The 22,385-nt window shown below is 39.0% G+C and overlaps 1 protein-coding gene across 1 annotated transcript in view; it reads left to right on the top strand.

Moving 5' to 3' along the window:
• The window catches only part of nrxn3b (neurexin 3b), a 294,220-nt gene that overhangs the window by 220,854 nt on the left and 50,981 nt on the right, over positions 1 to 22,385 (top strand). The window lies entirely within an intron of this gene.

Here is a 22,385-nt window from a genome sequence, read left to right as displayed (position 1 = left end):
CAGGGGAGAATAGTTTATGTGGCATATCCACACAAACCAAAATACACACCGCATACCCTTTCCAGTAACACCGAGTAATAACTACTCAAGTCGGACAAGCAGCGCTCTTAATGCAATGCATCCCTGTGCTTTTGTGGCCTTAGCCCTTGCTTCGCTCATGTATATTTCATAGATTCAAATAAAAAAAATAATAATAAAGTGAGTGAAAACGAACACTGTGCCGGCGCCTCCTTGCATTGCTCTTCGACACTCACCCCTCCGAGGGACGCTTGTCTTGTCACGGCTTCATTGCTTGATGTGAATCCCACGATGAAACAATACTATAGCAGCTGATGATGGAAAAGATGGAGAAAATTGAATTATAGGTTTGTGTACTTCACCACAGTTCTTCAACAATTTGCTTTCACACTAGAACCGATTTACAGTAGGGTTCCGCTCTTTGCATGGAGTTACATGAGCATCCATGAGCATCGGTCCCTACCCCATCCAAACCCACCTACTGTTACTTGTTATGCTAGGAGTCCACTGGGCCAGTGCCAGTTTGTTCCGAATTAATGTCCGCTCAGCATGTTGCCATGTTGTTGTTGTTATTCGGCGCCACAGCAAGCCACTACACGCCAATCACATAATCTTTGGCACGAACTGGCAGCAATTGGCGTCGGCCCAATTGGACTCCTAGCATCATTGGCGCAACGCCATTACATTCCAGTGCATTCGAAAAGGAGGATTGTTTACGATATTTGGTTCCACTTAGTGGACACTTGCATCAAGCAATTGGCGCAACGAAGATTTTATTTTTTTTTTTTTTTTTTACGGGCCACCATGAACCAGTTGGGAGGTAGTTTGATCCACTGCATGCCACTAGGCACCTTATTGATGACACTAGGCGCCACAGCAAATTGCATTGGCACGAACTGGCTCCAATTGGCGCCGGCTCAGTGGACTATTACATTCCAGTGGACTCCAATAGGTGGTTTGTTTGCGATATTTGGTTCCGAATATATATATATATATTTTTACAGGCCACCACAAGCCAGCTGGGAGGCAGTTTGAGCCACTGCACGCCACTCGGCACCTTATTGGCGACACTAGGCGCCACAGCAAATTGCATTGGCGCGAACTGGCACCAACTGGTACCAACTGGCTCCAACTGGTGCTGGCCTAATGGACTCCTAGCATCATTGGCGCAACGCCAACCAATGCCAGTGGTTCCAGTCGACATTTGGTTCCACTTGGTGGACACAATCGCATCAAGCAATTGGCGCAACGAAGATTTTAAACATTTAGACATTTTCTTGCAGCTAAACTCAATTTTTGCCGCCATTACGGGCCACCATGAGCCAGTTTGAGCCACTACACACCACTCGGCACATTATTGGTACACTAGGCACCACAGCAAATTGCATTGGCACAAACTGGCACGAACTGGCTCCGGCCCAGTGGACTTTTAGCATTAGTTGCATTGTAAGTGAGGGATGCATTTGATGACCTCCTGGGTTCCACTTGGTGGACACTTGCATCAAGCAATTGGTGCGATTTTTACATTTTTAATATTTTGAAATTTTTTTGCTGCCAACCTCCGTTTTTGCCGCCATTACGGGGCACCACGAGCCAGTTGGGAGGCAGTTTGAGCCACTGCACACCACTAGGCACATTATTGGCGACACTAGGCACCACAGCAAATTGCATTGGCACGAACTGGCACCAACTGGCTCCGGCCCAGTGGACTCTTAGCATTAGTTGCATTGTAAGTGAGGGATGCATTTGTTGGTTTGTGTTGGTATTAATATACATTTTTATGGCTAGCGAATAGCATTAATGAAACAATATACATGACAAGGTGCCATCTCACCTCCAAATAGCCTCATATTTTAGCAAATTGACTCCCTATTGGATTCTCTACAACAAAAATGATGAGATGCATTTTGGGCCTGCTCAAGTGATAAATGTCAGCATTAGGAAATAAATCTAGCAGAAAGAGGCCAAAAATGCATTTCCCAGCATCAACAGTGTGCCAGATTGTCTCCCCTCCAAACACACATTCTATGCACATATGTACACACTGCAAATGCATTCACGGAAGATTAAGCTCCTGCTGGTTGGGGAAAAAGATTCTGGAAGTAGATTTTTTTTTCTTTCACGGTTAAAAAGTTTGAGGATGAAATGTGAATGCGTGGATCCATCAGAGATGAAAGGTGAATGTGAAAGAGAGTGCCTCTGCACTTTGTGTTTCTGACCCGATCCTTCTGTTATTGACAGAGCTCTATTGTCCACAAGACAAAAAAAAAAGACTTTCATACGGCAGGGATCATCAAAAAAAAGCTAGCTATATGGCTAAAAGATATTTTCTACTGAATGGGGATGATATAGAATGATCTGAAGGACAAGAATCACAGATGGTTATAGAATACTATGTCTGACTTTATTGATCCTCAAACGTTCTGGGCAGCCAGCAGGGCAGATGGCAAGGACGTGACAGCCAAGTCTTCTATCTTTGCATCTCTTGTTCTTCTCCTCCGCTGCCGTAAGCCATTTCCTCTCTCTCACTCTCTCTCCTTTTCTCTCTGGCTCGCTTACTGTAGAAAAAAAAAAATGTGGTTTCTATTTTTGACAGCAAGTCCGCAAAGCCTCCTGTGTATGTCCTAGCACACAGTATATGCACATATATGTACATTTCCTGTCAGGTCAAAGAGCATGCATGGCTCCGGTTGCGGTCAAGGCCCTTCAATATCATTCTACCCAATTGGGCGCCCGAGTTAACCAAAGGGGCTGTGACCTTTTCTTCGCTGACATTGTGTATGACAGCGTGGGTTGGTTGGATGATGCAATTTCATGGTCAAAAGTCTGTAATTTTATTTTGTTGTTTTAATCATCGGTGACAAACAATTGTGCAGAAAGTGGAAATTTGACGAACATAGCCAAAGTGTTGCATGTGCCACCTTCAACTGCACTCTAATGGCAGGTGTGCATTGTTTTCCGAAGGCCTCTTGTTATGCAAAATTTACATTTTAATGATAAAGGTAATGGTGATGGTTTTATTTCATTTGAACATGCATCAGATTACAATTGAATGCATCACATAATCAGTTCACAGTTCCACATGTCCAAAAGGAGTAGGAAGAAGCAAAGCTTATTAAATCCTACCCCTCCATCTGGTACTTTTACAATCAGTAACTGTTACATTTGTTCACTTCCTGCTTTCCATAATACAGTTTAAGGTTTGTTTTTTTTTGATGATATATCAGTACAGTATGGAAGCATTAATTTTTTTTTTTAAATCAGGCTTTGCTACATGTCTTAAAATATATCCTAATATGATATAATACAGATATGGGTTTTATTTGTGTAGCATAATCAACCATTAGTACTGTAGCTCACATAGCTAAGCTAATGTTGCTAACTCATGATTGCTCCCCACACCTTCATGTTATGTCTTATTTTGCCTGCTATAGTGAGTAATAAGATTGTAAAGGTGACTATAGGGGTGTTATTTCATGTATAGAGGGCTCTAATGTTAAAAATGAAAAATTATAGAAGGTTGGAAACGCGTTTTCTACACAGATATTCAATTTATAAATAAGGAATCCCATATTGCGGAAAATCATTTATCACGGTCTGGAACCAATTAACTATGATAAATGAGGGATTAGTGTACATGTAGGAGAGCTCATTAGCATTAACGCTCCTAAATAATTACCCAAGACTTTTTCATGTTGTCCTTGAATACATAATTCCCATATAGATGATGCAATGATTTACATTTGATGGAAATAAAAAGTTGATTCTACGCAGTGTTGAAATGCTCCAACTTGCACTGGCCATTTTCCAGCAGGCTTCTGCCTGGACAGCAAATAATGACATTTGGAGCGAACAAGGACCCTTGTGACTCATTGCGTTTGCCTTTCGCTCGGGAAAAAGAGGAAAAGCCTTCGAGGGAGTGTTGTTTGTGCACCAACGCTGCCACTCAAGGGATGGCAAACTTTTTGAACTCCATAATAGTGAAATTCATTATCTGGATAATGAATCAGGCACAAACGGGCCTGAGTTTGTAACCTTTGAAACGTGGAGACATGACAATGGAATTTGTTAATCAGTCTAGTAAAAACCCTGTAACGGTCGCACTTTTTGATGATTTAACTTTTTATTGTGATGTCAATACCAACTTGTAACATTTAACAACCAATGAAAACTTGCTGGTTGTGCTCTGAATGTATTGTAACATATTTATTGTACTTCAACTGCAGGACAAATACATGTTTTGCTTTGAGGAAGAATATAGGCTCCTACCCCAACATCTGATTTTGACCGCAATGTTTTGATTAATTACATTAATTACATTATTTTGATTAATTAGTCAATATCTGCATCCTAAAATCCAGCCAAGTGTCCCAAATCAAATCCCTGCTAAAAGAGGGCCTCGACTATATCTACTATATGGATTATATATATTATATAATTTTGGCCTGCACGGCGGTCAAGTGGTTAGCGCGCAGACCTCATAGCTAGGAGACCCAAGTTCAATCCCACCATTACTGTGTGGAGTTTGCATGTTCTCCCCGTGCATGCGTGGGTTTTCTCCGGGTACTCCGGTTTCCTCCCACATTCCAAAAACACGCTAGGTTAATTAGCGACTCCAAATTGTCCATAGGTATGAATGTGAGTGTGAATGGTTGTTTGTCTATATGTGCCCTGTGATTGGCTGGCCACCAGTCCAGGGTGTACCCCTCCTCTCGCCTTAAGACAGCTGGGATAGGCTCCAGCACCCCCCACAACCCTTGTGAGGATAAGCGGTAGAAAAGTAATGAATGAATGAATGAACATTACCACATGCTTTCCTGATGCTAGATAGATCAGCACTGGACAGCTCCAGTGGTGTTGGGGAACTAAAGACTGGATTGTTTGTCTTTTGCTTCTGCAATTGAGCAATTTCCCTTGTGGATCAATTAAGTCTTTAAGTTGAAGACAGCTAGGATAGGCTCCAGCCCCCCCCCCCCCCCCCCCCCTTGTGAGGACAAGCAGTAGAAAATGAATGAATGAATATGATATAATTTTCTCTGGAAACCCGATCATGAATCCTGGTGGTCCTGCTGAACAGTCAAGCAGGTCCATCAGTGTCTCGAATGGCTGATTTTCGCCATCCCTTCCTTCCTGACTATGATCACCTGTTCTCAGCCACGGCTCAATAGAGGGCACCCTGACATGCTACGTCGAGTGGGAATATATAGAGTGGGAAAACAGACATGGGGGGTGAAATCGGTGCTGTGTGTCTAATCTCTCTTCTATGACGGATATAAACAGCATGTGGTGGAGGGGTGGAAGCAGCACCTTGTTTCCAAACAGCGTTAGCGATAGATGATGATGATGAAATGGGAGGATGGGCGAAAGTAGGAGAGTGGCGTAACGGTATTCTTACTGTACGAAGCAGATAGGGAGGTTGTAGACATAATTTATGTTATTCCATCCTTACTGCTGCCGTATAATTTTTCTATCCTTATACTCTTGCTTGTAGTAATTCTATGTGCGAGTCGAACCCCAATTGTTTTTATTGCTGTGTGACACAATCTGGCTATATTCGTTGAGGTCAAAGAGTCAACGGTTCCAACCAATCAAGTTTGTTAGACTTCTCTGACAAAGACATAACCCCGTGTATTTTCATTTGTATCTTACCTGAGCTTCAAAAAAAAAAAAAATGCTAACACATACAGGAGTCGATACAGCATCTTTGTCAGTGTTCTGTCTGGTACAACCAAGAAGTGATCTTCAGGGATTATTTTTCAGCGTTGCGAGATCTGCACTACCTATTGATCTTCCAGATGGCTGAGGTAGCTGGAGACAGAAATTGAACCCGGCCAAATAGTTGCTTTTGTCCGTGGAAGCGAATGTTTCTTTATAACGGTGAGTCTACAGCAGTATGTTTGAGAAGCGATGACACAAGTTGACCTCGGATGGACCGTAGAGTCGCTGTGGCATTTAAAACTAACCGCCTACCCTCTCACTGACAATATATTTGTCATTTTTGACCATGCACAGACAAACTTTGAACCATTATGAATGTATGCCAACATAGAATAGGTTAGATAGGTACTGCATACTGAACACATTGGGTCACTCCATTAGTACACTCGATGGTGTTGTAGATGGATCGTCCTCATTTTTTTCACAAGTCCAAGTTAGAAAAAAAATTATAAAAGCATGTGGAAAAAGTGTGTTCTTTCATTTATTCATTCATTTTCTACCAATTATCCTCACATGCTGGAGCTTATCCCAGCTGTCTTCGAACAAGACACCTTGGACTGGTGGCCAGCCAATCACAGGGCACATATAGACAAACAACCATTCACACTCACATTCATAACTATGGACAATTTGGAGTTGCTAATTAACCGGGAGGAAAACGGGGTACCCAGAGAAGGAGTAGGAGTAGGAAGAAGCAAAGCTTATTAAATCCTACCCCTCCATCTGGTACTTTTACAATCAGTAACTGTTACATTTGTTCACTTCCTGCTTTCCATAATACAGTTTAAGGTTTTTTTTTTGTTTTTTTTTTAAATAATGTACCTCGTACTGAAGTACTATGGGTACCATAGTAAGTGTCAATATAGTGATATATATAGCACATCATGACTGGTTCAAGACTCTTCATCCTTGTATTTAGCAAACATCAACTGCTTGTATTGTTTCTTGAAATTTTAACAACAAAAGTTTAATTAAAACAGACTAAAAGTCAGAGGTGTGTTAAGTCAGTGGCTACTATCTCAGAGCTAGAAATATATCTAACACACCAATGAATTTCACAATCCACATAGGTATCATATCATTGTAGTTGCACATTACTTACAGACACAAAGTCTCTAAGGCAGTATTGAAGTATTTTGTGAAAAGTGTCTGGTAATACGTGAATCATTGATTTGTGTTCCTAAATGCATCGGAAGCTCAATTATTGCGGATATTAGAATTAACTAAAAAGCCAACTTTAGCCATTTCGTTTTTTTTTCTGTCCCTTGATTAATGCTCGATTAATAATCTAGTCCAGTTAAAGCAAATTAAAAAAAAAAAATTCTAATTCAACAATCTTGGTTTTAAGACGCTTACCAAGGATTACGCTCCTGCATGTGCGGCGTGGCCACAATCAATCACTCGGAGCCTGATTTAGCATTAATGGCATTTGTAATGACATTGACATCTACTAGCATTGCAATCAGCCACATTTCATGCCTCCTCTATGTGGGCGTCCTTGTTAACTGGGAGTGAGCAGTGCCGCAATGAGCGTTATCTGCTCAGCCTCGTGATACACACTTATCTTCCAGCACTTTCATTTTATGAACAAGAAAATTGCCTTAAAAAAAAAAAAAAAGCCTGGTGCCTTATTACTTTTGAGCCAATTAATTTCATGACAAGTAATTCTTTTTATGAGATGGCGAGTGAAAAAATAATCTGGAAGAATAACTGACAGAGAAGGACAAGTACGCCTGGGAAGAATGAATAGAAAACGACTTATTTCAAAAACCATGAATAAAATCTTTTTTTTTTTTTTTTTTTTTTTCAAGACAGGCCTCATAGTTTGAACATAAGTGGAAGTTTAGAGGAGATGTAGTTTGATGACAGCTTGCCCTGAAAGTGTCCAAAGCAGTCAAGAAATAGGCCGCTTGCCTCCATGTTCCTTGTATTTGAAGAGACGGAGCGACCTACATTTCCTCCTGTTTATTCAGCTATTATAGGTGCTGGCTATTCACGTCTTTATTTCATGGCTCTTTCCTCTCTGTCTGTCTTTTTGGACGCTGATGCCGTCTCTTTGTCGTGCCCTCTCTGTTGTCCCCCCCCCCCCCCCCCCCCTCTGAGTTTGAACATCCGCAGAAGTCAGTTTAAGCACAAGTGCCACATTTAGACAGCTGCTGAGATGCGTCATGCTGCTACGCAGCAGGGCGTCTGATAGGTTGACTTATCTAGCTAAATCTTGTCACCCGCTCTTGAACGTTACCTTTGCCTACCGCTTTTTAAGAAAAAAAAAAAAAAAGCTCTGTTCACGTTTAAATCTTACAAGTCAAAGCAGGCACAGCAAAAAAAAAACAAAAAAACAAAAGATTCAACTGCCAGGGGTGTCCAAACTTTTCCACAAAAATGAAAGGATGCAAGGGCCAATTTTGATATTTTGTAAAACAAATCATGGAGATATGGTAAGAAGTTATTTATATATATATTTCAAGAAAAAAATTTCTCAACTTTGATATTGGTTAAAAAAAATAAAATAAAAATTGCCTATTATCTGTATGAAATTTGGTGCGTTTTTAAAAAATTAAATATTTCAAATTAAACTATTTAAATCTTTGGAAATAGTCTTCTCGTAATATTGACTTTTAACCCTTAATATTATTAATATATTAATTATATATATAATATATATATACCCCTAATATTATAAAATTAACGTTGTTCTCCAATGTAATTTCCCAATAATAATAAAATTATATAGTATTAATAATAATATTAAAATAATAATATAATAAATATTTCAACTTTACAAATGTATATTTCAACTCTAATGACATGACATTTTTCTTTAGTTAACTTTTTTTTCCTTAGAATACACCCATTTTAACTATTATTTTGACTTTATTTTTTAACATTTTTATTTTCCAACTATTTGAACATTCTTCTTCTAAATGTTCCTCTTCTAATTATGTTTTCCCCATCCTATTTTGACTTTATTCTTGTAACATAATTTTTTTAGCAAAGTAATTATCCAGAAATTACATCTTTTGTCGTTTTTTTTTTTTTTTTTTGTAATTACAACTTTAAAAAGGTAAACCCAAAAGTACTTAATGTCAAAAACCACCCTGGACTGTAAAGGTTTAAACAGCAAGTCATCAGGGAGTTAAATGACTGACTCGACTGCTGTTCATTAAAATAAAATGAATACATGCAAAAGCGAGATCTGGCTCGCTGACCGGCGTCATGCTGGCACGAGCACCATGCAAACAGCGATGGCGTATGCTGCTCAGCTGGGTGTCTGAACGCTCGCCAAAGGAGATCTGAAAGCTGCTGCATTCATGTGTTCATAGATGAAGTATACTAGAGCACTGAGGGAGGCAGCGAGGCTACAAAGTTAAGACTTCTATTACACAGTAGGCCAGTCCCGTGTTTTACAATGCAGGTGAGCATCATAGGACTTTGTTTATAGTACTATAAAGTAGGGGTACCAATTCAAATGACAGGAGTTAGGACAATTCAAGGGCCCCTGGCAAAATAGGTAATTATGAAAAAGTCAGGGCCCAACATATATATATTTTTTTGTCTCATGGGGCCCCATCATTTGTGACTGCACTCCTGTTATTGGCAGACATATTTGTTTGGGATTGGCCCCCGCACACCTGTGCAATGTTAAAGAAAGGGGGTAGGGATCTGTACCGGCTGCAATAGTGCGAGCCACAGCTGCATTGTGATCACCATTTGCCCATGAGGTGCTTTTTTGACAGCAATCCGTGGCAGAGCATCACTTCTAAAATTAACACACTGTTAAAATATCATATAATAATTAGGGGTGTTAAAAAAAAAAAAAAAAAAAAAAATCAAAATTTTAATCATGATTAATTACAGGCTAAAATTAATCGTGATTAATCACAGTTTAAAATTAATCGTGATTAATCACCATTTGCAACTATTTGTGAAATATTGTAAATTTTTACTGTATTTTATTGAAAAAAATGCATTTTATTTGTATAGCGCTTTTCAAAATAGTCTTCAAAAAATGAGTAAAAACAGAGTAAAAAATGCAAAGAAAGATTAACAGGACAGGACAATATACATTCATGTATTAACATCTCCAAATTAACTGGAAAATTAAAAATATGAAGTTAAGTCTTCTTTATTTCATAGTAGCAGAAAATTAGAATCAGACTTTTAACAGTGTTATTAGCAATGGTGGGTTGTGTTCAAGCGACTTGATTTCGGATCGCAGATTCCATTTTTTGTTATAGTGCTGTTTTTGAATGCTATGACACCGCAAGTTTTAAATTTTGACCACCTTGAAGTAGACAAACGGGATGGAGAACATACTTTCATACATATATGCTTTCATACACTTTAATAAAGCACACCAATGCCTTAAATAATGCTTTGGATCACTGATGCAGGGAATACGCCTCACTCGTACCCTGCTTTCTGCACAAATTGTATGACCGTGATTTTATTGTTCGTTTCAATTCTCTCCTCCACTGATTTGATTAATTGGATGAATGCATGAAAAAATAACTGTTGTAGAAAACTCATATGACTCTAAAAAAACCACATGTAATTCAGGATCCTAAATATGTCCCTGACCTAGAATAGACATGCCGACTTTCACTTTCATTTTTGGGATAGCATAAAAATTCTGCACATGTTCCTGATGACATAATCAGCGGTCCAACTAATGTAATGGCGCCAACAGGGAATGGTGAAAAACTGCAAGTAATTGATAAGCCCATAAAAATCTCTATTTTACACACATGGCTCACTTCTCCCACTCCAAACAATGGTGCCTTCAAGGACCGGCAAACCAAGTGTGAAATCTCAATGCTTGATGAAAAGGCATTATCAGTGAAGCATAAAATCATAAAAGTGTACAAATGGAGGGCTTTCTACATATATGCGGCACATTTTTATCTGTATTATCACTCATTTATGAAATGAAAGCTTGTGGGGATATTTTAGGTGAGCAAATTTGGAGTTGCATTGGTGACTACATCTTCATTAACCACAAGCAGGGGGGTTCCAGTTTGTTGAGGAGGTTGTAGAAATGTGTGCAAAGACTTGCATCCCATTGAAAAGTTAGCCAAGCTATAGCATAAGTTACAAAAAAACATAAAAAAATAACAAAAATATTATGATTTTATTTAATTATTGTTATTATTTTAATTTATTTATTATTTTAATTTATTTATTTATTTATTTTATTTATGATTGCTGAATTTTTAATAAACGGGGATTCACTTTACAGCTGTTCAGTTAAGCTTTATACCGAGCCACAATATATTTTATATTGTGAAGATATGAATTTGCACAGCAGTGATGTAAAAAAAAAAAAAGGGGGGGGGTGACAAATGGATGTTATCACCGAAAGACTACTCGTAAATGAATTTCAAATCAAAATAAAACGAATTTCCTCTCAGGCAAATAACTGATGAATACGGGAAAAAAAAAAGTCCAAATGCCTGTGCTGGAGAGGTTAATGCTCAATTCTCTGGAGATGATTACGTCTCTCCACCTCCCAGCACTCCAACTCCTCTGAGGAGATACACTTTCCTTCTCATTCATTTCCTGTATCTTCAACACGTCAGCAGGTGAGATGTAGCCTCTCCTGCCAGCGTTTTCTGGGCTACACGACAAGCTTTTGGCACCTCTGCACAGACGTGAACAAGCACCAGCTTTACTCGAGTGACTCTACATGCCAAACATTAGCTTCTACATTTGAACATCTTTGCACTGTGCAATGAGGTTATATTATATTCATTTTAGGCTAGGGTTAAACCAAAGCTGGCCTTTTTAATCTAGAGACCATTTGTATGGTCGTATCAACTCATACTTCGATACGTGACAAAAAATAAAAAAATAAAAAAATAAAAAATTAGGAAAGCAGGAAGTGAACAAATGTAACAGTTACTCATTGTAAAAGTACCAGATGGAGGGGTAGGATTTAATAAGCTTTGCTTCTTCCTACCCCTTTTTGGACATGTGGAACTGTGAACTGATTATGTGATGCGTTCAATTGTAATCTGATGCATGTTCAAATGAAATAAAACCATTACCGTTTTTATAACCCTCTTTAAACATGCAGCTCATCAGGTTGTCAAATATTGGAGGTCTTTATCATTATGATATTTATGTGTGTCATTGCTTCAGTAATTATATTTAGCGTGCCATCATCGGCAGCCGCGCTCACGCAATTTAAACAAAAAAAACACAGACATGAGGAGAACATGAATTGCACTCCCGGTTTGATTTATTGTGTGCACGTTTCATTTCTGGGAATGTAAATGGAAAGTTGGCCAACTCTGAGAGACATTAAACTGAACGCATTCTAATTTGATCACCAAGCTGTTTTCTATTTTATTGGCCTGCCTCCCATGCTTTTCCAGCATGGTCCCCCCCCCCCCCCCAAAAAAAAAGAACAAACAAACATATGAGTAGTGGTATAATTAACTGATTAAATTGAAAATGTATTTTTAAATACAGTGCATTCCCCCATTGCATTAGCCATACTATTAAAGTGTCCACATTGAAATTTAATTAGAATTTTGCATATACTGGAAAATGTTTAAAATTAATATTTGTAAAATATACAGTGAATTCACTATTTTAAAAAATTTAAGATTTTTGTCAAATGTTTTTATTTTTTATTTTTTAGGTCATTTTGTCAACAGAAAACACCTCAGTCAGAATACAAGTACAATGTATAGTATGCATGTAGGGCACAACTTTTTCATGTTTATGTCTGTAGGCTTCACTAATGTTAGGTGTTTTTGGAACGCTACCATGCTACCATGCTAACTATTAGCATGTTAGCATTTTAGCAAATTTACTCATGTCAAAAGCCAAATACAAACATGGCATTAAAGAGGGACGTTATAGGACAGCTTTGGCACTTTCTGTATTTGAGGCTCTTTTGGTCGGTGTTAGCATGCTAACTCTTAGCATGTTAGCATTTTAGCTAATATACTCATGTTTAAAGGGAAATACACATATGACATGATGTAGGGACACTATGGGAATGACTTAATAATCACTTTTGGGACTTGGTGCTTTCTTGCTAGATGCGACCATGTTGACTCTTAGCATGTTAGCATTTTAGCTAATTTACCCATGTCTAAAGGCAAATATACACATGGCATTATCGGGGGACGTTATAGGACAGCCTTGGCACTTTCTGTACTTGAGGCTCTCTTGCTCGGTGCTAGCATGATAACTGTTAGCATGTTAGCATTGTAGCATTTTAGCTAATTTACTCATGTCTGAAGGCAAATACACACATGGTATGATGTAGGGACACTATGGGACTGCCTCAACACCTTTGGGACTTGGTGCTTTCTTGCTAGGTGCGACCATGCTGACTGTTAGCATGTTAGCATTTTAGCTAAGTTACTCGTGTCTAAAGGCAAATACACACATGGCATGATGTAGGGACACTATGGGACTGCCTTAACACTTTTGGGACTATGTGCTTTCTTGCTAGATGCTACCATGCTGACTGTTAGCATGTTAGCATTTTAGCTAATTTACTCATGTCTAAAGGCAAAGACACATACTTTGACACCATAGCTCCGATTCCATCTGTCCATTGATCATATTATATTATCATTTATTAGTTGCGAGTACTTTATATGCATTTAATAAGTGTGACAGACTTAAAACCAGATTGTGTCGCAAGTGAACAATGGCAATTGAAGAGAAAACGGGAGGGTTGTGGAGCGGAATCTTATCTAATTACAACAGTCACTGTTACTCCAAATGTTTAATGTCGATCCGAAATCAGAGGAGAAGCTAGCAGGAGTGTTTTATGGACGTGAAAAACAGGGATGTTGCGAGCTGAACTACATCAGCGCGATGGCCAAAAAAAAAAATCTAAGCTGAAGTAAATTGTACTTGAATTCAGCAAGTAAAGTTTCTTTCAAGGACTTGACTTGCAGCCAAGACACGTACAGTAAAGTACGTTAATGCGGATTAAGATCGGCGCGCTGTCACTACTAGAACGTTCCAAGAGGCGGAGAGTGATAATGTAGAGCTGGAGAGGACTCTGCGGTAACACTGATAAATGTTTTCACCAGGCGGTCCGCCATTAGTGTCAGAGCAAGTTACAACCACAAGAGCAGACAAACAGGAAATGGGGAGCGAAAAAGGTGTAAATAATTGATAAGGCTTGACCGTGTGCGATTCATATTTTGTGGCGTAGGATCAAAGTGCGAGCCTCCCAGTTTGACATTGAGCCTGAGGGCAGGAGTCAAAGCCATTACCTTCTCCGCCGATGCTGCTTGTGTTTGGATTCAAAATGGAATCATTCTTCCCCTGCTCGCACTTCTAGCCACCCAAGAGTGGCGCTAAGTAAAGCCATTTTGTTCCCGTCCACTTGATGAAGCTGTTCTAGATGCTCTCAGGTGTGAAATATAGCTTGTGTTGGACCTCCGGGTTCTTTTAGGGGTGATCAATATTTCAGAGGTTCCGGATCCGTGGCGCCTACTATCCTCACACATCAAATCTCACAGCTTTGCAGACAATTAAGGGTGTATGAGACACTCAATGATTGATGCTTTTTTTTACAGTTGTGCAGGGAAGTGCTTATTTTACAAGACGACCACCGTCCTAATTCTTAAACATGTCAGCTCAATAAAAAAGAATATTTCCTGCATATGTAATATTTAGCGATTAGGCATTTGTCACCATTTTAAGCATAATCATTATTTTCCACGCTGTTCTATTTTCAACTGAACGATAGAATAAGTAGGTTTACATTCTTCTATCTTTCATGCTGCCGGGGTTAAGGCTGAATTATATTACAGCATCACGGCGCCGGCTCACTCCTCCCCTTCAAACTGAACGGCGATGCTTGATGTGCATCTCCCAGAAATGTTTAACCTTGCATCAACTGTGGTGCATGCCGCATAACTGTGATTGGTTAGCTTTTTTTTTTTTTTTTTTAGACTTCATTGATCCACAAAGGAAAATTGCTTGGCAATAGTAGCTCAATTGCAGAAGTAAAAGACAAAAAATCCAATGCAATTTGAATAAAATCTAATAAAAAAAATAATAATATAAGATAAACATTTGCATGTGTACAAATACTGTGTTTTTGAACAACAGCAGGACGCTGCGGAGTCGTCGTCGTAGCATAATTCAGCCTTTAGTTCTTCAACACTTAGCCACTGGAGCTGTCCAGTGCTGATCTCAATCAGGAAAGCATATGGTAATGTTCATTCATTCATTCATTTTCTACCGCTTATCCTCACAAGGTTTGCGGCGGGTGCTGGAGCCTATCCCAGGGTACACCCTGGACTGGTGGCTAGCCAATCACAGGGCACATATAGACAAACAACCATTCACACTCACATTCATACCTATGGATAATTTGGAGTCGCCAATTAACCTAGCATGTTTTTTGGAATGTGGGAAGAAACCGGAATACCCGGAGAAAACCCACGCATGCACGGGGAGAACATGTAACTCCACACAGAGATTGCCGAGGGCGGAATTGAACTCGGGTCTCCTAGCCGTGCAGCCCATGTGGTAATGACATCCCTTTGTATATCTGCATCTGTTCATTGGTAATGCAGTGGTTCCAATTATTACTGTAAATTACTATACTTGTGATTCCTATAATTTTTTTTACGATAATTTTCAATGTCATCCAATATAATCATTTTGAATTTATAGTACATTAAACATCATATCTTTTAAAATGTAAATCAGGGAACTTTTCTAAGTCACAAAAAAAACCCTCAAACTGTATTATGGAAAGCAGGAAGTGAACAAATGCAACAGTTACTGATTGTAAAAGTACCAGATGGAGGGGTAGGATTTAATAAGCTTTGCTTCTTCCTACTCCTTTTGGACATGTGGAACTGTGAACTGATTATGGGATGCATTCAATTGTAATCTGCTGCATGTTAAAATGAAATGAAACCATTATCATTACCATATTTTACAGTTGCTTCTGCTTGAATCTCACTTCCAGCTATTGAAAATGTATGACTGTCACTTTGATTTGTCATAGCTAAATGTCTGAAGGTTTTCATATGAATGTGCAACTTTGACTTTTGAATTTTGCATTATGTACCCGACATTGAACACGGGCATTCTTTTCTTTTTGTGAGAGCAAATTCAACGATGAGCAACAAAATAAGGCAGTCATTCGGCAGCCTGATGGCCCTGTAGACTTATTAGTACTCTGTACATAGTAGTACTCCGTATAAGCTAAAAGCCAAACTCACACAGCAACAAAATACTACCGTGTGCAGATGCCTGACATGTATAGGAGCAGACGGTTACAAATCACTGCTCAGTCTATGAGTTACCTCTGTCAATTAGTGAAGATGAATAGCTTTAGCACCGTGCGAGCCAGCCGCATCAATCTGACCGTGCCGCGCGTCGCTCCAGCTTTTCCAGTCTATCGATTGGACTTGCAGTGCCTGCATTATCGGGTTATGATGGCCCCCTGACCACAAAAGGCTTACTTGAGAGGTGATGTCAGATGTCATATGTAACCCAAACTCTTCCCGTGGGACATGTTCCCAGTCTTGATATCAGCTCCTCCTTCCTGCCACCAGAGACCTAATATAGATCCACCGGAGTCATCCTGCTACAACCGGTACCAGATTTCAATCAAGGTTTGATTGCAATGCAATACCTTTTTGTGAGGAGGGGAAAAACTCGTTTTAATGTCTTTTTTTTTCAATCTTAAAGTCCATCAATTTATCATCTTCAAGAGGATATCCGATCATTTCTTCTCCACGTTCCGTCGTCTTGTCACCTTCACAAAACCGGCCTGTGGCTTTGCCAAAGGACCGTTGAGCATGCCGGGATGGACTCTATTGTGTGAAGCTCGTCTCCGTCTGCTCAGAGATGCCACGGCTGTCCAAAGGATCGCCTAGCGCTGCTTTAACTGATCCACTCTTTCTCCCTCGCCTCCTGGCAGTCTTTGTGTGTAGGAGGCATTGATCAGCACTGAATTGGACTGCGCTGGGCCTGATTACTGATGTCAGTATGTGTCGGGTCATGTGGGACCACTGAGTGCCAACAAATCCCAGCCAGCTCAAAGCAGTCGGATGTTGGATATTTACTCACTGGAATCCTAGGTGTCAGTGTTTGTTTCACAGAGCACAACATGCTTGTATAAACTCCGGCCAGAGCCAATACAAAATGATGTCATCCCACTGCAATATAGCGGAGTCCGAAACTAGTTTGACATCGGCCATGTTATGGCCAGCGTTAAATTATTGACGAAGATTAGAGTCTTGAACCAGTCATGATGTGCTATATTTATCACTATATGGACAATTACTATGGTACACACAATGTCATTGTATGGTCATATCACCTCGTACTTTGGTACGGGACAAAAATTCCCCCAAAAAAACCTCAAAAAACCTGTACACTAATCCCTCATTTATCACAGTTAATTGGTTCCAGACCGTGATAAATGATTTTCCGCAATATGGGATTCCTTATTTATAAATTGAATATCTGTGTAGAAAACTCGTTTCCAACCTTCAAATTACATTTTTAACATTAGAGCCCTCTATACATGAAATAACACCCCTATAGTCACCTTTACAATCTTATTACTCACTATAGCAGGCAAAATAAGACATTACATTAAGGCGCGGGGAGCAATCATTAGCTTAGCTATGTGAGCTACAGTACTAAGGGTCAAATTCTACACAAATAAAACAAGCAAACTTACAGTTCCCGTATCTGTATTATATCATATTAGGACTTATTTTAAGACATGTAGCAAAGCCTGATTTTTATTTTATTTTAATTTTTTTTTAATGCTTCCCTACTGTACTGATATATCATCAAAAAAAAAAAACAAACCTTAAACTGTATTATGGAAAGCAGGAAGTGAACAAATGTAACTGTTACTGATTGTAAAAGTACCAGATGGAGGGGTAGGATTTAATAAGCTTTGCTTCTTCCTACTCCTTTTGGACACGTGGAACTGTGAACTGATTGTGATGCATTCAATTGTAATCTGATGCATGTTCAAATGAAATAAAATCATTATCATTACCATAACTCTAAGTAAAATGAGACCAATGGGGTAAATACCATCCCAAATATTCTCAAAGCCACCAATGCATAAGTATATAATAAAAAAAAAACACATTTTAAGTGGAAAATAATCCCTTGTTTATCACAGTTAATTGGTTCCAGACCTGATTGGGATAAGTGAATTTCTGTTGGAACGCCAAAAGATACAAAGACTGTGGCATACATTGTGATGAGCACGAATTAGGAGTTACTATTAATATTGTATTTTTAATGCAGCTTTTTAATTGGATATTGTTAGATGCTGTAAGTGGTATGCAGCATTTCCTACAGGACTGTAATTAGGGATGGGGCCGATTCGATTCAGTGTTAGGTTCTGTGGTTTCGTGCATGCCCAAAGTAGCGCCAAACCTATCTGTAGCAGTCCAAATTTATTCCTTGCGGGCTGCCACACTGGTATTGTTTACTGTGAAGTACAAGCCTTGTGCCCCGTGCTCTGATTCTATTCTTAAATGTGTTGTTTGTTGTCGGCTTTGGAGTAGATGCATGATAGCATCCGAAAGATCAAAAGGCATTTAGCTCATCGCAGCAAAAAGTGACTATTTTCCCAACCCTCCTGCCATGTTTACTGCTCTTCTTTTCAAAGTCAGTAAAGCTGACTCCTTGAATCTGTATTTATTTTCTACGTGATGTTTGCAGTCCGGAGATTTTCCTTGCATTATTTTGTTTACACTTTGAATAGAGGCCATCATCTTTTTCCAATAAGGAGAACAAAAGCCTTTAGTCTGGAGACAATGAAGTGCTGCCCTCCACCGTGCAAGCGACAGCGCAATATAAAGCATAATTGGATCTGTCAATCAAGTATTGCTGCAGTGTGGGAGGGCATGGACGTTGGTGTGGCTGAGGTGGGAGTAGGCCGGACCACCGAGTAAGTGGGAAGGACAGAAAGGACTCTGCACGACAGAACGTATTTCCCTACCTACAGCCTCAGCCTCTCTGGGGGTTGCGGTTGCAGACGTTGTGTTTGTGTGTCTTGGTCGGCATTAGTGTGTGTGTACTTTGATGCTACTCCGTGCTTTGCATTTATTTGTGTACAATATTTCAAGAAAAAAAAATAATAGTTCAAAATGCACAAAAAAACATTAAATCTGGAGTTGTATGTTGGTACTAATATGGTGTACTGTATCTATTCCCAATTACTACACTAATAAAGTTATGGAGTTACATTGCAGTTCAAACATACTCCCTCAGATTATGATTTGTGGTTGACTACATGCTAGTATTTCTTAGTATAACTCGTATAGTATTACACAAAAATAATTAGAATAATCACGATAACAGAGGGGCGACATGGTTGGTTAGCGCACAGACCTCACAGCTAGGAGACCAGGGTTCAATTCCACCCTCGGCCGTCTCTGTGTGGAGTTTGCATGTTCTCCCCGTGCATGCGTGGGTTTCCTCCGGGTACTCCGGTTTCCTCCCACGTTCCAAAAGCATGCTAGGTTAATTGGCGATTAATTGGTGTTAATTGGTGGAATCGAACCTGCTGTGAGGCCTGTGCGCTAACCACTCATCCGTCGTGCAGCCTCCCGATCTATTTTTTTTTTTTTTTTTTGCTGCATTCAAGTCGGCTCAGATCTTGGGTACAGTTCTCTCTTCAACATGCCTGACACATTAATTAAACACATTTAAAGTATCAAATGTATAGCTACTCGGCACTAATGAATGATAGTGTAAGATGATCCATGAACATATGGAATCGGAGTAACGGTGTAGAAGATATATATCTATATATATATATTTTTTTTTTTTTTTTTGGGGCAAATATATGAAACATTACAGTGCATTTCTTACATCAATCAAAATATAACTTTCCATTATTTACATTTATATTCAACTATCTGATCACAAGCCCAAAAAGGAGTAGGCTGAAGCAAAAGCTTATAAATGCCGACCCCTTTTTGCAAGATATAATCAGTCTTGTTTTCCCCTGTTATTACTATCATTGTAATATTATTATTGTTATTATCATTATTATCACTATTGTTATAATCTTTATCATTAATGCCATTATTATTGTTATTATTATCCCCATTATTATAATCATCATTAATATTACCATTTTCATCATTATAGTTGTAACAATTTTTGGATTTTTTTTTTAAATTATTATTTAATTTCACAGACTTTATTGCTTCTTGTAGAGTGCTGTGTTATTCCATCTGTTGTTTTCTGAAATCCGCAGTATTTTTTTTGTTTTTTGTCAATTTATTAGCCATTTATTGTCAATTTATTTGTTAAAAAACAAGAATAAGTTTCACCTTTCTGTCTCACAGCAACTGTGGTGCGTTCAAGGACGCTCTGAAAAATGCCATTCCAAATTCTGCAATTAAAAAAAAAAACTGTCAGTGATCACAATTTGCCTCACAAAGTGCGTCTCCTCCGCAGAGAGTGGTTCAGGTTGTTGATTGTGGCCTATAGAATGGCGGCCCACTACTCTACAATGTTCCTGGATATTGTCAGGAATTGGAACACATTTTCGTTGCACTTAAGTGGATCCGCGCGGCTCTTAGTATACAGCGACAATACTTCTTCATCACACGCGCTGACAATTGAGTGTACAACATCATGTGCAAAAGATTGCAATTGCACGTCCGCTTTTGTCGTGCGCGTTTTGTCTGCATTTGTAGTTCTAACAACTTCTCAAATTAAGAGCCCATTTGCTAGCTCGCTGAATGAGGCATTATGTGCTCCACGAGCCTTCCGTTGCCATTTGGAAGATGGCTTTCTTATGTCCTTGCTGACGTTCTTTTTCCATTATGAGTCCAGCTGGAGGTTGTTGCTGCAGAGGAGCGACGCTCTGTCATTTCTTGCTTTACGGTTGTGAGAAGTGCTGTAATGGCGTGCCACCTCTACTGTCATGAATAAAGAAGCCATGTTTAAACTTTAAGTACAAGTGAGGAGTGAATGCACTGCTGGTACTCGTACTACCTTTGCAGTGTTAATATGTCGTCTGGAAAATACAGTATAAAGTCTCTCCGTGGGGTTTTATGACAAACTATTGCATACTTTGTGTGCTGACGGATGCACAGCTTCTTTAAAAGTATATTTCCTGCAACTTGCAGGCCTTAATTTTTTTTAAAAAAAGGAACCTATCTGACGTATTCTAATTGAGGTGTGAATATGTATATGTATATTTCACATCAACTGTGTGTAGCGGAACTGCTGAGTTTCATTTATTGCTGTATGCTGCGGTTCCTTTTCCCCAGCAGGTGGTTTTAATATCATATTAGTCTATGATATATGAGGATGTTAAAGCTTAATGGACTCTAATGGTTTAATATATGGAAAGTTAGTCTTATTAAAGCTTCTTGTAATACCAAGGAACATTCAACGTTAAATAGGGGTCAGTAGGTTTAAGTGTTATGTCATTTTAAATGGTGACAGGTAATACTAAGTTCAAGTGTAATGTTATCGGGGTCTACTGACTACTTAGAGCCAGTGTCCCTGCGGCTCAGTTAACAATATGTGTCAAGCCTGCCTAATTTTGGTTTTGTCGTGAGAAACAATCCATTTGGTTCCAGCGTCTAAAGGAGGTAATTAAACCGAGATTCCCAGCGGGGCATTGAAACCAATGACATACAAAGGAGGCCCTTTCATTATTGTAACCTGCCTCCATGATTTATATGTTTTTTTGTTCTTGGAATGCCCATATACCGCTGAATATGCAAGCGTGTAAACATTGGTAATGACAGTTGTCACCAGTAGCAGATTAGCCTTCCATCCATCCATATTCTGGATATGCCGTCTATGCATCTGTAGGAATAACAGGAAGTAAGCACGGTAAAATCTGGATTTGCAAGTTTTCTAACAATGGTCAATGTATGCTGTACATTTTCTGTTTTATGAAATATTTATAAGCTATTACCGACTTACGGTGGATGAGATGAGTGTTAGGCACAAAAAAGTGGCCTACTTTCAGAAAAAATAAATAGAAATAAAATATTTTTTACACCACTTCCTGTTTATTTTATTTTATTTTATTTTATTTTATTTTATTTTATTTTATTTTATTTTATTTTATTTTATTTTATTTTATTTTATTTTATTTTCATTCATTCATTCATTCATTCATTTTCTACCGCTTTTCCTCACAAGGATCGCGGGGATGCTGGAGTCTTTGTGCGAGAGGCGGGGTACACCCTGGACTGATGGCCAGCCAATCACAGGGCACATATAGACAAACAACCATTCACACTCACATTCATACCTATGGACAATTTGGAGTCGCCAATTAACCTCGCATGTTTTTGGAATGTGGGAGGAAACCGGAGTACCCAGAGAAAACCCACACATACACGGGGAGAACATGCCAACTCCACACAGAGATGGCCGAGGGTGGAATTGAACCCTGGTCTCCTAGCTGTGCGGTCTGTGTGCTAACCTTATTTTATTTTATTTTATTTTATTTTATTTTATTTTATTTTATTTTATCTATAATCAACGATTACATTATCAGTGAACAGTCACAATGATCTTAATGGTCTTTTGTAATGGCAAACTATTTCATATTGTTGAGGGACAAACCTTAGATGTTTGCATCAGTCAACGGGATGTTTCCCTACCGTAAGTCATGTATGGCAATGTTT

Source organism: Doryrhamphus excisus, linkage group LG11 (genome assembly GCF_037039965.1).
Source record: "Doryrhamphus excisus strain RoL-2023G ecotype Guam linkage group LG11, RoL_Dexc_Guam_v1.1, whole genome shotgun sequence".
Taxonomy (NCBI): domain Eukaryota; kingdom Metazoa; phylum Chordata; class Actinopteri; order Syngnathiformes; family Syngnathidae; genus Doryrhamphus; species Doryrhamphus excisus.
This window is presented reverse-complemented; position numbering and strand designations above follow the sequence as displayed.